The sequence below is a fragment of the Triticum dicoccoides genome, chromosome 2A, assembly GCF_002162155.2.
Source record: "Triticum dicoccoides isolate Atlit2015 ecotype Zavitan chromosome 2A, WEW_v2.0, whole genome shotgun sequence".
Taxonomy (NCBI): domain Eukaryota; kingdom Viridiplantae; phylum Streptophyta; class Magnoliopsida; order Poales; family Poaceae; genus Triticum; species Triticum dicoccoides.
In genome coordinates, this window is record NC_041382.1 from 644,716,940 (window position 1) to 644,728,413 (window position 11,474).

The 11,474-nt window shown below is 46.7% G+C and overlaps 1 pseudogene; it reads right to left on the bottom strand.

The window, feature by feature from the left end:
* Nucleotides 1-3,219: 3,219 nt before the first annotated feature.
* On the bottom strand, nucleotides 3,220-4,406 carry LOC119358043 (annotated as a pseudogene).
* Nucleotides 4,407-11,474: the final 7,068 nt, after the last annotated feature.

Below are 11,474 nucleotides of genomic sequence, written 5' to 3' on the forward strand. Positions count from 1 at the left end.
TTTAGATCATGAACCCACAATTCATTGGATCCCAATAAACACACCGCAAAAGAAGATTATATCAGATAGAACTCTAAGAACATCGATGAGAACATTTTATTAAAAATCAAAGAGAGAGAAGAAGCAATCTAGCTACTATCTATGGACCCGTAGGTTCGTAGTGAGCTACTCACGCATCATCAGGAGGGCAACAAGAACGATGTAGAAGCCCACCGTGATCGATTCCCTCCCTGGCAGAGTACCAAAAAAAGGCCTTCAGATGGGATCGCGGAAGAACATAGACTTGTGGCGGTGGAAAAAAGTGCTTTAGGTGACTTTCTGTTGGCTTCCCGATTTTAAAGAATTTCTAGAGGTGGAATTAGGTCAAATGGAGCCACAAGGAGCCCACAAGCTAATAGGGCGCGACCCCCCTGGGCATGCCCTATTGCCTTGCCATCTCCTTGCTTGCTGTCTAGTCTCCTCCCGAAGCTTCTAGGGCCTTTCTTGTCCAGAAAAAAATTGTTAAAATGTTTTGTAGCGTTTGGACTCCGTTTGGTACTGATTTCCTAGAAAACCAAAAACAGGCAGAAAAATAGCAACTGGCAGTATCGTAAAATACCAGCAAATGAAAAATATTTAAATGGAAAACACAAAATTAAAGGAAAAAGAAATCATAAACCCAAAACCCCCTAAACCTTTTAGTACCGGTTGGTGTTACCAACCGGTAATAAAGGTCTCCAAGCCCGCGGCGCGGGCTTGTGCCACGTGGTGGCCTTTTAGTGGCAATTCGTGTTGAACTGGGACTAAGGGGGGGGGGCTTTAGTCCCCACCCTTTAGTGTCGGTTACAGAACCGACACTAAAAGGGCCTTACGAACCGGTGCTATAGCCCAGTTCTGCACTAGTGATCATTTATAAAGAAGAAATAGATGGTATTTATTAGACATTGTGTATCTGAGTATGAGCACGAACAAATCTTGAGGAAGTATCACTCTGGTGCATACGGAGGACACCATTCTGGAGACATGTGCATTTGCTTTTAACCTTGCAACTAGCAAGACGAGGGGATTGACAACCCCCTTGCGGAGTTTGGTGGAAGCTTTTATTTTGTTTATGTGTTGGTGATGCTTATCTTGTTAGCTTGTTGACTCCTATTGGTTCGATTAAACCTTGGTTCTTAACTGAGGGAAATATTTTCTACTATTTTGCTACATCACCCTTCCTCCTCGGGGAATCATACAACTCGTACGGGAGTAGCATTGGCCAACACTAAACAGAAACTTCTAACAACCACAATTATTGAAGACCACTATGTTATAAATACTCATGTATGTTACAAATGCATAATGTGATAATATAAAGGATGGACATAACGAGTGAAAGGGGAAATGTTTTGTGGATAAATTATTTGTTCAGATCTCATACACTTTATAATTCAAGATCCAGTTATACCTAAATTAACTTGATACTCTTATACTCTAGAACCATCAACCAAATTATTTTTTACTGTGCTTTAAAGGGATTTATCATGATCTTAGATATTTAAGAGACGACAAACTAGTACACATATAAATCACTTGGACACATCAAGGGACAACAAATAATTTGTGGAGCACTGTGATACTTTTAGTTTTCTTAGATTTTGAATTGATTTGATGTAACGTAACAAAACCTCTCTCTCTCTCTCTCTCTCTCTCTCTCTCTCTCTCTTATTAAAGCCATGCGAAAAATGTGTATATTAACATACGTGATTGTAAAAAAAAATTGCACTACCTCATATATTTGGAGATATTATTTAGGTTATTAGTATGCTGAAATATGTATACTAGTATATGTTTTGAAAAATGAATTCTGAAGTATAAAAGTTTAGTATAAGCTGAAAAGAGTGGTGGACAATTGCGAATCTAAGACTCTATGCAACCGCCAGATTTGTAGAGGACATGTACCCCACCCCGCCACCCCCTATCTATTTCATCCGATCCGCCCCTTTTGGTCTAACGTTGTGTCACTATTGCTGAAGCCCATTTGCCCTTGGGGAGGTCCTGCGTGAAACTGGCAACAACTTCTGTGGATCTGGTTTCTTCTCTATTGAGGAGATTCGTTTCCTATTGCCTAAACTGTGCCTGCACCCTAATGTTAACCCTAATTTCTATGATTACTATTACTCTATGCAACAGCTTGAACATGAGAAGTTCATGGATGAGGATAACAAGTTTCATGAGAGAGTTATGACTGACAAGAAATTTGAGCAACTGCAACTGGAATACAAGATTTCCAAGATACCAAAGGTTCCAAGTGATGATGCGAAAGAAGAAGGCCTGTACCGCATGGCCTGGAGGGTACTTTCTTGTTACTCTATGCTTGTTATACACTGGCTATGTTCCACACTCATGTTTATAGTTAATTTATTACTCTTCAAACATCTTATTATTACTCGAGTGCTCAAGTATGTCTTTTGTCTCCTACTTTTAGTGACTTATGTCCTCATGAGGATGCCATCTTGTTCTTGAATGCTTGTTAGACACTGCTTACAATCATATATTGATGGTTATTATGTTACTATTTATATACTTGTTATTACCACCTGCTTGTGAGTCACCGGTTACATCCATGTTGGTAGTTAGTTTGTTAACTCTTCAAACATCTCAGTACTACTTACGGCTCAAGCATATCTGTTGTTTCCTGCCTTTCACGACTTTTGTCTTGAGGATCTTTCTTGTCTTCTGTTTCCTACTTTCTTATTGTATATACTATTTTGTGATTGTTTTTTTACGCTTATGCTAGTATAGTCCCTTTGGTATTGGTTGTTCTAACCAAGCAATCCTCTTGTTTAGGGCTCACTCTTTGCCTTGAAGTTGCCTTGCAACTTGGCGGCCAAGATACAACTTTTTGAGAGTAGTTCAGCTTTCTGGGTGGTTATCCTCGGAGGGACTTCTTATTCTTACTTCATAGTGGACAATTTTCATGATTTTGTGGATCGGTGATACGCCTCTGTCATATCTATAACTAGTGGGGGCGCACCACTGGTGCGCCGCCTGAGGGGAAGTTGGGGCGGTGCCAGGTGGGGTGCGCCCCTTCCACTGTCCTCTTTATACTATGCACTTGTCATATTTGTTCTCCACCAACAAAAATACAATAATACAAAGGTTTGGCTCAGCTAACTCACCCACTTAACTCGCACAAGCATCACATTCCATGACACGAGCACAACTATAACAACTTGTCACTTCCTCGGTGTTTGTTCACACCACCACCACCACTACCAATGGCACCCCGCTGCATTCCCCTCTCTGTATCCGGTCCTTGATGGCAGTCTCTTGAGTAATTATTACAGCAGCATCAGTATGACTCTTTGTCCTCAGTTTCATGTTTGACTACTCTGTTAAGATTCCAAGCAAATACTATACCATGACAAGGCAATGCTCCGTGAACTTCTCCAAGGAGTTAGCCACCCAGCGATCCACATTCGCGAGCCACTCTTCATGGTCTATCCCAGCCGTCTTTGCAACCATTTGCAACTACATAGCACACAAGGATGTCAACACAACTAATAATCATCAGGGCGATCTATAGATTGCGTGCAAGTATGATTTGAACTGAGAACCCCCATGGCTTGTTACCTTTTCTTGTTGTACCTTCACAGTCTCCTGCAGTTTATTTATCTTCATATTCACTTGCAATTGTTTGTCCTGAAACGAAGACGACCAACACGACTTATTACCTAGGCTGGGAGACCAAGCGAATAACATCACAATGTTCTTGAACAAAAAAAATAAGCCATGTGACATGCTCTACTTATCACACAAAAGGATTGGTTAAGTGTCATCAGAAACGTGGCTAACCTTAACATAGCTCACACCCGTATCTTTCCATGAGTAACCTCGTGCTCGATTCCGACATACTGGTTATAGTCCTTCACTATCATTTGGTTCCAGTCCTAGCACCCCTCCATCTATTGGTTCCAGGAAACCTGAAAAAAAAAAGAAAAAATATCAGGGATATTTGAGTCAACATGGAAAAGAAAGACTCATACAGAAAAACAACAAAAATGAGTAAACACATGTGCTATTACGGTCCATCTATCTCATCTCCAAAAGTGAAAGGGAAAGTGAGTTAGCATCTTTACAACAAGTTTACTTTATAGCACAAAAATTACATCATTATCATTTGCTTGCTAAAATTAGCAAGATCCAGTTTTAGATTTTTACTCCCAATTGTTATTAATTTCTTGAAAAAGAAAGCTTCTAGACGCAACTAATTGGATCATGAGCCTGACAATGTGAATCGATGACTAATAGATGATCAACAAAGAAGCAATATGTAAGAGAATAGTGTCCAGAGATAAATAAGCTGAATGGTAGATTTATACCCATTCACCACATCTAGACGCAACCAACCATAACCTGATCATCTGTCGGTTCCATACCATCCTTCCTGCATGAAAAAATTGCCTCAGTCAGGGTACATACAGTAACTTAAATAAGAGATTCAAAGCTAACAAGCAGTATAGACCATGTGTTAATGTACACATATTACTCGTGCAAACAGACATGATTCGAGAAATAAAAGAGAACATAGTACTTGTGCATTGCAGAACTGAACATGACGTGAACGTGCTTGCATGAACGCCATTGTCTAAAACAGAACACGTACTACATCTTCTAGCAGCAAGGTGGAAAAGGCAAGAGGATCAAAGGGGCGAGGGCGCATACGGCATGCTTTGTAGGTGGCTCGGCGTGGTCCAAGCCGTCCACCAGCGCCGAGTCGTCCCACAGCTCGCCGCCCTTCCCCATCTCCACTCTGGTAGTTCTCATGGCTTCCTCCTCCTACATGTTGTGCCTTTCCAAGAATGACGAGAACGGAAAATTAAATGTGCCTCCGCTCCAGTAACACCCGCCGCCGCCACAAGCCAAGCTAGAGGTACACATGCATGAAAGAAGAAATTAGGAGCGTGTTTGGTTTCCCGCATTAGGCCCAGTCTGGCCCGCGCGGGAAGATTTTGGCCCGTTTGGTTTTCTGTGTTCACTGTGCGGCCCGCATCGCACGAAATTTAAAGCACGTCCAGGCCAGGCCCAGGGGAAACGCACGAATCGGCAGTAGCTCGCGAGCCTGGCTCGGGCGAGGCAGGGGAGGGCGACGCGCTTCTCCCCTCGTGCGAGCAGGGGAGATGGCGCGAGCTCTCCCGCATCGCCGAAAAACCGGCGGGAGGATTTCGGCTCACCTCCCGCCGAGTCCACCCCTATTTAGCCCCTCCCTCACCGCCCCAACTACCGCCACCATTCTTCCTCCGTTCGAGCTTTCCCGTCGATGCGCATCAGCACCGACGAGCAGGTAAGCGGCGCATCTTCACCGGCCGGCGGTCCATGGCGTCGGAGCTCCTTCACCGGCCGACGTGTTCATCTTCCACGACCGTCCCCCCTCGTCCTCAAGCTGCAGCCATGGCCTCTATGAGTTCAATCCCCCCTTTCTCTTTGTTCATTCTAGCTAGATCTGAGATGCAGCTAGGGTTTGATCTAGATGCATGTGATTAGTGGTCCGATCTGTGAGCTGATATGGTTGGTTGCTATGCTGCGGTTGCAATTTGTGGTAGGGCTAGATGTTCAAGCATGTGGTAGGCTAGATTAGTAGTAGAGTTTGAAATTGAACCTTGTGCTTGTGCATGCTTAGATCTGTGATTTGTAGCTATTGGTGGTCCATTTATAGCATGTTGTTTGTTGTAGATGTATGTTCATGCTCATAGATTAGTGATGAAGCATGTGATTGCTATGATATTGATGAACCATGTACATCTATGCTCCTGCTTTCATGGATTGTCTTGTATGTTGTGTGCTATGCTCACTGTCAATGCGTGCTACGATTGTAGGACATGACCACGCAGACACAAGATCTTAGTCAGGCCCTTGTCGTGTCCGACAGCCAGTTTGCTCCATCGTTTGTCGAGGACTCGCAACCTATGTCCGAGATGGCACCTGATTCATAGGTGTTCGAGTCTGATTCCCTCTATGTGCCAGTAGTGCTCGTTGAGCCAACTCCTGTTGCTGCTGCTGCTGCCGCTGCAATCAAGCTAGCAGCATCAAAGGCAAAGAAGGATGGTAGGTCGAACAACATGAAGTGGCGGCCGTTCATGTCCACATTCGTGCTGAACAAGATGTGTGAGCTCATCTCTAGTGAAGTTAGGACTGACAAGGGCTTCAAGGAGGTGCACTTGAACACCATTGCGAAGCAGGTGTTCGAGTTATGTGGGCAAGAGGTGTCTGCCACCCAGGTGTACAACCACCTGAGGAAGTGGAGAAGTCGATGGATCCAAGTGTCCAAGCTGAGAGAACTTAGCGGCGCCTCATGGGATGAGAACACTTGCTCCATAGTTCTGGAGGCAGAGAACTACGCCGGCCATGTCGCGGTTAGCTCACATCCCTCTTCCTTTTCATACTGTCCACCATTGCCTACTCCTAATGGCAACTAACAACATTTGTGTTCCATTCTTAGGACCACCCAAGGGACGCTGAGTTCCTCAACACACCCATCCAGAACTATAACCAGATGCAACACATCTTATCTTTCGGGCTGGCAACTGGGAAGCATGCCATGGGCTCGGGTGAGCCTCTTGGTTCTCCCATGCCAAACTTCCCTGGGACATTGGACGTCGAGGTCCTTGATGGCTCTGGCAAGCCCGCTGCAAAGCCCTTCGACAAGCCATTTGACCCCGTCCATGATAGGAACAGGAAGAGAGGAGGCCTGATGGAGGAGGAGATCAATGTCTTTTGCAGCATGACTGAGGCGGTGAAGGAGGTGGAAACAACCATCAGGGAGTGCATGTTGGGATCTACGGTAGGGTGCGTCGACTGCAAATTAAAATTTCCTACACGCAGAACAACTAAGTGAAGGAAATATGCCCTAGAGGCAATAATAAAGTTATTATTTATTTCCTCATATCATGATAAATGTTTATTATTCATGCTAGAATTGTATTAACCGGAAACATGATACATGTGTGAATACATAGACAAACATATAGTCACTAGTATGCCTCTACTTGACTAGCTCATTAATCAAAGATGGTTATGTTTCCCAACCATAGACATGTGTTGTCATTTGATTAATGGGATCACATCATTAGAAGAATGATGTGATTGACATGACCCATTCCGTTAGCCTAGCACTTGATCATTTAGTATACTGCTATTGCTTTCTTCATGACTTATACATGTTCCTGTAACTATGAGAAATATGCAACTCCCGTTTACCGGAGGAACACTTTGGGTACTACCAAACGTCACAACGTAACTGGGTGATTATAAAGGAGTACTACAGGTGTCTCCGAAGGTACATGTTGAGTTGGCGTATTTCGAGATTAGGTTTTGTCACTCCGATTGTCGGAGAGGTATCTCTGGGCCCTCTCGGTAATGCACATCATTATAAGCCTTGCAAACAATGTGACCAAATGAGTTGGTTACGGGATGATGCATTACGGAACGAGTAAAGAGACTTGCCGGTAACGAGATTGAACTAGGTATTGGATACCGACGATCAAATCTCGGGCAAGTAACATACCGATGACAAAGGGAACAACGTATGTTGTTATGCGGTTTAACTGATAAAGATCTTCGTAGAAATGTAGGAACCAATATGGGCATCCAGGTCCCGCTATTGCTTATTGACCGAGAATGGTTCTAGGTCATGTCTACATAGTTCTCGAACCCATAGGGTCCGCACGCTTAACGTTACGATGACAGTTTTATTATGAGTTTATAAGTTTTGATGTACCGAAGTTTGTTCGAAGTCCCGGATGTGATCACGGACATGACGAGGAGTCTTGAAATGGTTGAGACATAAAGATTGATATATTGGAAGCCTATGTTTGGACATCGAAAAGGTTCCGGGTGAAATCAGGATTTTACCGGAACATCGGGGGGTTACCGGAACCCTCCCGGGGGTTAATGGGCCTTAGTGGGCCATGAGGGAGAAGAGGAGGGCCGGCCAGGGCAGGCCGCGCGCCCCCTCCCCCCTAGTCCGAATAGGACAAGGAAGGGGGGGCGGCGCCCCCCTTTCCTCTTTCCCCTCCCCCCTTTCCTTCTCCACCAAGGCAAGAGGGGGGAGTCCTACTCCCGGTGGGAGTAGGACTCCTCCAGGTGCACCCCAAGGGGGCCAGCCGCACCTCCCCCTCCCTCCTTTATATACGGGGGCAGGGGGCACCCCATAACACACAAGTTGATCTACGGATCGTTCCTTAGCCGTGTGCGGTGCCCCCCTCCACCATATTTCACCTCGGCCATATCGTCGCGGAGTTTAGGCGAAGCCCTGCGCCGGTAGAGCATCATCATCGTCACCACGCCGTCATGCTGACGGAACTCATCCCCCAAGCTTTGCTGGATCGGAGCCCGGGGATCGTCATCGAGCTGAACGTGTGCTGAACTCGGAGGTGCCGTACGTTCGGTACTTGGATCGGTCGGATCGTGAAGACGTACGACTACATCAACCGCGTTGTGCTAACGCTTCCGCTTACGGTCTACGAGGGTACGTGGACAACACTCTCCCCTCTCGTTGCTATGCCATCACCATGATCTTGCGTGTACGTAGGAATTTTTTTTGAAATTACTATGTTCCCCAACACTAAGAACATGCTATGGGAGATGGATCACAGGTCATTACCACTAGACGCGCAGTGTCGTGCAGCGGAAGAAGAGTTGGGGCAGCGCGTCCGCGTGGATCGTCTCCTCCTCGTCCGATCTCCCTCGAACAGCCGGTCGTCTGATCCCACGTACAAGTTCGCCGGAGCGGCGCAAGTGCACCGCTCTAACGGTATCCGCGCGTGCAGGAGGAAGACCGTGCGGCGGACTGCTAGGTCCGATCACACAGTGGATGACGAGTGGAGGTGGCTATTCGCAACACATGCAAACCCTAGTCGCAACACCGAAGCAATCAACGACATTAGTGTGCCGCACCCCCACTTTATATAGGCGTCCGTCGCAGGCTCAACACTTGGGCCTTGCACGGACCCTAAAGCCCAAAGTCTACTCGGTCACGTTCGTAGTCCAGTTAGGATTACATCCGACCAATGTCCTATGAACCGACCTCGTAGGTTCCTTCCCTTAAGTGTGCGACCCCTTAGGTTCAAGTCGGCTTGGTCACAGTTTGGATCACCTCCGACCTGCACGGTTGGTAGCAGCCTCTAGCAAGGCATGCCGACCACCAAGCAGACTATGAAGCTGGTTAGGCGAACCTGTACAACGTGTCACACTTCTGTTCCCTTTGCCGCACGATATATGTTGTCGGGCTCAAGGCGAGATTGTCATCCTTGTGCTAGCCCGACCTCTTTCTCGTTCCAGGGATGCCGACCACAATCCAGATTATCTCATAATCCTTGTCGCATGGCCATGCTTATCCTGGTCGGATCACACGAGGGGCCCAGAATATATCTCTCCTGATCGGAGGGGCAAATCCCATCTTGCTCGACCATGTCTCGCAGCATGGGACTGGACATACCCGAAACCTACCTTTGTAACTACCAGTCACGGAGTAGCATTTGGTCGGTCCAAAGCAAGTCTGTCACCATCCCGAGTACATGCGCCAGCTCAGGTCTTAGGACATAGAACGTATGTTGTACTAGAGACTCACAGATGACATATCGCTGCGTCTCATAGTTGGGTCTGTCTGACTCGGACCTTATCTCGACTCGGATCCGACTATGTCGAATCCGACCAGACCTTTCCAAGTCCATATTATCCGGTTAGCATCCAATGCTCCATGGCTAGTGAGACCAAGCCATCGACCGTGTCATATGCTAGTCTAATCGGCTGCGCGTCCACACAGCCCTTTCGACTAGGGACCTTTTAGGACAGTCATTATACAATGCATAGTCCCACAAACAAGTCACGTACTTGCTGATACACATCATTGATAATGTCCAAGGACTATCTTTATTCATAAACACATAGAAAATATCATCATACATGATTGCCTCTAGGGCATATCTCCAACAGTGCAAGCCCCTCGACGTCCACCCTGACCTGTATGGCGCTCTCAGCCACCTGCTTGACAACAAGGCCCAGGGTGTTGGGTTCGTTGCCATGGCCGACGCTCACAGGGTGCTGTGGCTCAGGAGTTGGTTGGGCAAGCAATACAACTAGAGTAGTGCTGCCTGTGAGCGTGCATGATCCCCGACGGTGATGGCGGTGGCGACGACGATGACGATGACGATGACGACATACATTTTGTGTAGCTAGGGCTCAAAAACTATTTGATGGTCTGTATATTTTGGTGAGGTGGTATATACTAACCCCTCACGCTGATGGTGAACTTGCGGTGGTAGGACAACACCCTCTTTTGGATGTGGTGGTAGGTTAACACCAAGGTAGTGCTAGGTTGAACTTGCTATGCCGTATGATCATGCATGCTCTACTTCTCTTCTGCTCCATTGTTGTTTGTGTGCTACTTTGCTTGCTACTTGTGCTCCATTGATTTGCTGCTTCAACTCTTGCTCTTGTGCATTGCTAGGGAAAGTGGTATGCCGTGTTCATCGGTGAGGTCCCAGGGGTTTATAGTTCATGGGAAGAAGCCAATGCACAAGTGGCATCGTATAGCAACATCAACTATAGAGGGTTCAACACTAGGCAGGCAGCAGAACAAGCTTACTCCGCCTGGGTGCGAAAGCACGGAGGCAGCACTGTCGACAGTGCCAAGGTTGGATCTATAAAAGTGGAAGCTGCTAAGGTGGATCGTCAGTTCGGCCTGAAGCTGAAGAACTTCGTCATCTTCGCCCAGTTCGTCACCATTGATGTTTTGTGGCGTTGGTGTGCTAGGTGTGATCATTGTGGGTAAGCTCACCAACTAGGGTACAAGGTAAGCACAACATGTACGCCGTATGCAACCAAACGCCGTGTTCATGTGTCGCTAGGGCCAATGCAGCCAACCAAACAAAGTGCACTTGCGTATTACCTAATGCAGGGACACTAGATGCAGGCAACCAAACAAGTTGCATATGGCGTATTAGGGCCTGTTTTCCCTCAACCAGGCTGGGTTGAGAAGTGTATGCAATGCGACTACTATTCAAAACTTGAACCAAACACGCCCCAGGTGGTTAAGGAGCTCACCAATATCCGGGAAAAATCCATGGGAGGGCGGGGAAAAAGAAAGACTGGACGGATTTGATCTCACCTTGTCTTCTCGCTTGGCGGCGGCCAAGGAATCACGACGACAATGACGGCGTCGTGAACTGCTCCGCATCGGGAGAGGAGTTTATCCTGCCACACCGCCCTCCTCTAGCCACCTCATACACTATGGCATGATGCCACCCAGTCAAACCCCCCCTCTCCCTCGCCTCCACCCCGTTTCCCGTCCTGGCAACAGGCACGACGGATTAGAAATTAATAAGCTGGTAAAACTATGTTGTTGTTACAGGCTTGTGTTCCCATACAGCACATGCCATTCTGGCAACTGAAATGATTAGATACCCCAGCACATGTATCTAGCCAGCCAAGGAACCAAAAGTGGACTCATA